This window comes from Amphiura filiformis, chromosome 18 (assembly GCF_039555335.1).
Source record: "Amphiura filiformis chromosome 18, Afil_fr2py, whole genome shotgun sequence".
Taxonomy (NCBI): domain Eukaryota; kingdom Metazoa; phylum Echinodermata; class Ophiuroidea; order Amphilepidida; family Amphiuridae; genus Amphiura; species Amphiura filiformis.
The window spans coordinates 49,759,838-49,766,891 of NC_092645.1; the positions used below are offsets into that span (position 1 = coordinate 49,759,838).

Consider the following 7,054-nt stretch of genomic DNA (forward strand, 5'->3'; position numbering starts at 1 on the left):
TCGCTTGCCTCACCCCACCCAGGTGCAATGGGAAGCTGTTAGGGGTAGTCACAGTCGTTGTACTGATGGACCCTGCGCCACTTGTAGGCTGCAAACGTGGTTCCGACATATTCTAATGACGGCGGAATAAATGTAAAGCGCTTAGAGGCTGTTTACGGCATAAAGCGCTATATAAATGTCTACATTTATTTTTTTTTAATTTATTTGTGTCGGCCAAAAGGTGGTGGATTCACTATCATCATCATCATCATCAGTCGGCTGCGGAGCAAGCGACTACAAACTCCAACTATTGCGATCTTAGGCAAGCGAAACAATTTTGTTTGGCTGCATTTTCCCTTCAGTATCTCCCAGTATGTGCTGGACATACTGTAAGTACACTGTGCGCGGCCGTCCCGGTTTCCTCTTCCCATGTGGTGGAATATAAAGGGCATATTCTTTCACAGGCTCGCCATCTGCAAGACGCAGAATATGGCCGAGAAATTTGAGTTGATGAATCTTGACTCTGGCAACAAGTAGAGTGGTGTTGGTTAGATTGTAGATGGTTTCATTTGGAGTCCGATCCACACGCTTGGGTTGGGATTCCGAAAGGTGGTTTAAACCTAGGTTTAGCTAAACCCAGGTTTAAACCTAGGTTTAAACCTAAGTTGCGTTTCCCGTAGCTGGTTTAAGTTAAACCTGGGTCTAAAGCTGAGTACTAAAGTCGCAAAAGCCGGGTTTAACTTAAACTTGGCAGGGGGTAGGTTTAAGTCCAGGTTTAAGTGCATTTATCTGCATGCCAATCACGGAAGCCTGCTTGTTACGGAAGCGGACCACTGCACTTCGTGGCATTTGCAACTGGAAAATTGTGCCACAGAACCAATTTTTGGAAGTCATAATAAAAGGATTATGTTCCATAATGAATAGAGAAGAGTTGCGACCAGAGTTTGAAAGCGGAGGTGATCGGCCAAGCTTGTACACAGCTGTAATCATGGACATGGCAGTAGCAGTGCAATACACGGCAGTGGCAGTGCAATGTACACGGCAGTGACAGTCATATCGACACCCGGTACGTCGCTACTCACGGCACAGTGTAATAGCATAGGGACGCGTCATGACAGTGAAGGTAAGAAACGTCGGCTTATCATACATATTAATACTGTTTTATACCACTTAAAAGCCCCTATATAATTATGATAATCTTCACTCATTATTGGTGACGATTTTAGGCTGTGGTATTGTTTTTAGTCGATTAGGAATCGATTAGGCTAGGCTTAACAAATTACATGTAGGCCTAGGCCTAAATACCCTAGCCGAGGCTTTGTGGATTTTTATCAGCAAACGAAGCTCGGACAAATCTTTTTTCAATATTCCCTTATTTCTCGAAGTCCGGGCTTTTTTACAAAAAAAAAACTGCATAATTATCAGTACCGGTACCTACTAGATAGACATTTTCCGTAGGCAGATGTTCTTCAAGATGTAGGGATTTTGTTCATGATTATAGGCCGGGCTTCAAGTACAACAATAAGCTTGGTAATGGAACATCCTAGACCCTGGCCTAGCCTTAAGTTATACCAGTCTGTACCATTTCATAGGGCATATATGTGTTGACAGGCCCTATGCCCGGGGCCCTATGATTACAGGCTGGCTAGGCTTGGACTCGGGCTGTTCCAGGCTTATTATTGAACTTTAAGCTCCGCTAATTGATTATTTTAATATGAAATCTACGTTTGTTATTTTGTCTGACTCGTGCTAGGGTATTTATCAGGGTATTGTGAAAGTTTGGTCAAACAGGCATATTATCAGGTAGGCCTATATGCCTATATAAAATAGACTGCTCATCATTCCTGTGACTGATTAATTTTATAGAATTCTCAGTGCTCACTGAAGTATGATTTTGAGATACCATCATAATCATGTAGGCCTAAATATTACTAAGTAAATTTTTATACATTATTGAATTGCAAATTTTTGTATGAAACTGCAACTGATTAACTGTGACAAATAAAATGTTATGCTTTTTTTTCCGTTTACAGGTCAAACTGTCAATGTCATATCAAGAGGAATGTTTTCTAATCAGAGTGATAGGCCTACGGATGATTCCCATGCACCATAACTTCAGGTGATTTTGGTAAGAATAAAGCACTGTGTTTTTTTTGTGTGTGTTTTTTTTTTGGATTAAAAAACATCACAAAGTTCTACAAATGAAACATATCTCAATCGTAATCATTCATTTGTTCACTATTATACAAAAAGCGAATAAATCAAAGACTGAAACAAGTCTTAGCATTCAAAATCATGAGTAGGCCTAGGCCATATATGCCGCAATTTTGCTCTAATTTTCACTTTTTTGTGAAATAAAATGCATAATGCATACATTGAAATTAGACTTCGTACAAATCTTTAGACTTGATGTCACAAATACTTAGTAGTGAAATTTCAAATTTGAGAGTGTGCAGGTGTGTGTGTGGGGGGGGGGGGGAGGCTTTCAATCAAGTCACCCACCTTTAAAGACAAGATTTGAATGTAGGTCTAATTTATATTTTAACTATAAGTGTCTATTTTTTTCTTTCTTACATTACAGAACTTCAACAATCTACATGATGAAGTAACCGTGATCCCCGGCTGATACCCACTGGCCGTCAAAGTTTGGACTACAGGATCGATGAGCAGTACAATCACAAGTGTCTAACACAGAAAACTTTTTACTTTGCTGAATGTCATAGGCCTTTAAGGCCAATTACAATTGATCCTTAGTTTCCTGTTTCCCTCGCGCGTCCAAAATCAAGAATGGAAAAATATTTAATTATTTTATTTTTATTTAGGTATTTTCATCTTTTAATTGACTTTTTAATTACTTTTATTTGCTAATATCTGTTTTTGATCATCTCAACTTTGATTATGAATATAAACCAAGAACATTGTAGGGTCTATACTAATGTTAATGTAAAAAAATCCATTAAAAAGGTAAAATAATTAAATCCGTAGTCTTAGTCAAAATGACCAAATGGACTGTTGATAATAGTCACGACCACATTTTCAAAATAAAGAAAGTAATAGATAATTAATAATTAATAGATAATTAATAATTAATAATTAAAAGTCGCCTCGTCCTTTATTTTCAAACTTGAAACAGGAAACTAGGAATTAATTGTGAAGGGCCTAAGCCTAATAGTGTAACACAAACATGATAACATATGAGACTTTTGGTATCCATATTTATTACTCCGGAATTCTAGTTTCAACACTATTCAATGAAAATGAAGACAAAGATAGGTAATTAAGTTTTATACGTTGCACGTTTCACACACTATAGTAATTTTAATTATTAATTTTTAATTTAATTTTTAATTACAAAATTATTAATTCCGTTCTAAGACTTAAAAGTCTTAGAACGGAATTAATAATTTTGTCCTTACGTAAGGGTCTACTAATAGGCCTATTCAGTATCGAAGTTACGTAATGTTACTATGTCAACGGGATCACGCGCCAGAGTAATGAACCACGATCGAAATGATCGAAAAGTATATGGCACTCGAAGGCATACCAAAGTAGCGTGATCCGGTAACCAAGAGAATTACGTAACCACTTCGATGCTGAATTGCTTCATTACTTTTCCTGTATGAAACAAACATGGGCATCAATCCTGGAGGGGGACATAATAATAATATCAAATGTCCGAGTAGGCCTATGTCCCCTCACATTTTGGTAACTTAATCTAAAAGTCACAAATAAATGTTTGGTTTTTTGTTGTTGTTATTGTTGGTTTTGTGAGTTGGCAACCTAATTAACGAACAAAAATAGTACCAGGGTAGTAGCCGTTTTGAGATCTGCATTAAAATAACCAAAAATAATGTAGTCCACCAAATGACGTCAAAATTTGGACTTCATTTTGCTCTTTTTTTTTTCAATTTCTGAAGGGGCATATCCCTCTCATATGTGCAGCGCTGACATACCTTTTCACATCCGTGCCGGCCCTTCCTCCATTTTCAGAACGTCTCGACGCCCATGACATGACATGACAGTATGCCTAACATAATCTTAACAACAAACGTCTATGTTACTGTACATGAAACGAATTCAATCATTTCTAGTTTTATTTAATGTACAAGGTGGTTAAAAAATGGAAATTACTTCCTCACTATTTGAAGTGATGGATTATGTATCATGTATAATATTATGATAATAAAATAAAATATGCTACATATTTTGCACTTTTTATTATTATTTTTGTTTTAATATTCGTAATTATAGCTATTTTATGCCTGCTGTCCGTAAAAGAGAAAACCGTGATGCCCCCACGATCGTTGTAACCAACGGAATCAACGGAGGGTATTTAGTAAATGGCGGAAATTTCCAAACGGCGTGCCACTTTGAATGCCCCTCACAGCTTGCCAAAAATTGCTTGCCCCTTTCCCGGGGGGGGGGGCACTCAACACAAATGACCATACGGATATGCTCCCCCGGAAAGACCCCCCTTTTTGGGTTTCGCAGCTCCGAAAGACCCCCTATATTTGACCAAAATACAGCTCCGAAAGACCCTTGATTTTGATAATTTCAGCTCTAAAAGACCCAAAAATTGCTCATTCCTCATATTTCTTGTTTTTTCAGCCAATTTTCAACCAAAAAGCCAAGAAAGACCCTTGATTTTGACTTTTCGCAGCTCCAAAAGACCCCAGTTTACTTGTTCACAGCCCTGTTCGCAGCTCCGAAAGACCCCTTTTACCGGTATGCCATCAGCTCCCAAAGACCCACCACCTCAAAATTCCGGGGAGCATACCCACCAAATTTTTTGATGTGCCCCCCAGGGCCCCTTTTAGCCAGCTAAAATTGTTTGTCTCGCTCCCCCCTCCCACCCCTTGGCCTTTTGCCCCTATTACCATGTCAAATTTGTGGGAAACCAATTTGCATTTTTTGTTCATACTCTTTGCCGGATAAGCCTTTTTTTAAAGTGTTTTATTAAAAGGTGCCCCGTAAATGTGTGCAAAAATAGCTGGGTAAAATGTGCTTGCACTTCTTTTGGCTTGCCAAAACAGCCCCCCCCCCCTCATTTTACCCTCCCCAGGCTTCTTAATTATTGCACCGGTAGGCCTACTATATGTGCAAAATCAAGAAATGAAATTTAGAAAATTACCATTTCAGCTTAATCACTGTTAGGCCTATAGGCCTAAATACAATGATAGGGCCCTACAACGTGAGTGTTGTTAAAAAACCTGCAGAAATTCGCTAGTAAATTAAAACTGAGCTTTCGTGGAATCTAGATCTCCGTATTTGGTTTGAAAAAATTTCATCAATAAACTCAGAAACATGAAAAGATAACAACTCTAGGCCTCACTACCCGCTGTTTATTCACAATTTCCTACGCAATATGCCTATTATAGCCTTCCAAATAAATTGGAACATCATACCCATGCACAAAGTTCCGTGTATATGCATAATAGAATACACCACAGTTAGTACTATTCGGCTACGAAACCAGGTCTAAGTTTAAACCTAGGTTTAAACCCAGGTCTAACTAGTCCGAGCTTTCGGAATCGTAAAATAACTTAAACCTAGGTTTAGACTTAAGCCGGGACTAGTTAGACCCAGGTTTAAGTTAGCACCGGCTTAAGTTAAACCACCTTTCGGAATCCCAACCCAATGATGATTAACATGACTCTGTATATAGCAAGATGTTGCAAAGGCATTGATCTTGTTTTCCATGTCCTTGGTGATTTCCCATGACTCGCACCCGTACAGAAAGACAGCAACGCAAGTTGTCCCAAACAGCTTGATTTTTGTTTCGATTGGCAGGGATGGGATTCTCCAAAGGCGTTCCAGTTTCCAGAAAGCTGTCCAGGCTCTACTGCTTTTCTTCTTTTTAGGTCTCCAACACTAGAGCCCTTCTTGTAGTACTTGAAGTCTGTGACATGGTTGGTACTATATACCATAGACTTCAAGTGCTGACTGGGCATTAGAGTTTGCAGCCGAGTCATATATTCTGTCTTAGGTTTGCTGATGACAAGGCCTAGCTTTGCTGCTGCAGTTAATGCAGTCCTATAGTAAGCTGTAACTGCATGGGCCCGGGCTGTGGATCAGCAAAATCCAGGTCATCCTAGCAGGATACCTACCTGCTTGACCGACGTGGGTATGTAACAATTCCAGCGTCAATTCCGGAAGTTGATTTCTTCAGAAGGTATATAATCTACCAGGATAATGAACAGGAATGGTGCCAACACATCACCCTGAAGCACTCTTGGAAAGGCTCTGAGGTACTCCCATCTACCATAACGGCACTATTGGAGTCCTTGTAGAGCACCTGGATGGCATTGACCACGGCCTTTGGTATTCCATAATTCCGCAGCACTGAAAACATGACGGACTTGTTGATGGAGTCGAAGGCTTATTTTGAAGTCCACAAAAGTGACTGTCAAGGGAAGTTGGTACTCTTTGAAGCCTTCCATTATACTTCAAGAAATATTTTCCAACAACATCCCATGTCAAACAGAAAATCTATGCAACTTCTGACAAATTTGCTGTATGTGCATAGCTCTTTGATACACACCATTCGTAAGTATTATTCGATAATAAGTATGTATGACAGAAAGCAGAAGGGCAGCCGATTGGCTACCTTCCCGGGGAACCACTCAAATATGACAGTGTATGCATGCGTGACCAAATTTTTTTCAAACACCCCCTAAACGAGTTTTACCCTACCAGCAAATTTAGCCCCGTAATAAGGTAATTTAATATAGAATTTACCCCCTAATGAGTTTTTGGCTAGTACAAAATGCAACAAATGTACCCCTTTTGGACTCATAATTTACCAAAAATTTGAAAAGGTACCCTAACAAGTTGTTCAGATTCAGAAAACTACCCTTATTCTTGAAAATCAGTGTTTTTTATACCCTAAATGCGTCACGCGCGTAACTTGCCTTGCCTAAAAAAACACCCCTTTTACTTGTTTTTTTGGTAACGCATGCGTGCAGACCATTTATGTGAGTGCCCCCCCCCGACTACATTTTTTACATGATGATTCGGCCATCTATCTTGTATTAAATTCGAAGATATATGCCTTACTATTTATATTTTTCATACT

The 7,054-nt window shown here is 39.1% G+C and overlaps 1 long non-coding RNA gene across 1 annotated transcript; it reads left to right on the forward strand.

The window, feature by feature from the left end:
• The first annotated feature begins 1,058 nt into the window (after positions 1-1,058).
• On the forward strand, positions 1,059-2,602 carry LOC140139498 (uncharacterized). The gene is made up of 3 exons (XR_011857146.1): positions 1,059-1,102; positions 2,013-2,107; positions 2,561-2,602. It is a non-coding gene; the product is annotated as an uncharacterized lncRNA (long non-coding RNA).
• The last annotated feature ends 4,452 nt before the right edge of the window (positions 2,603-7,054 follow it).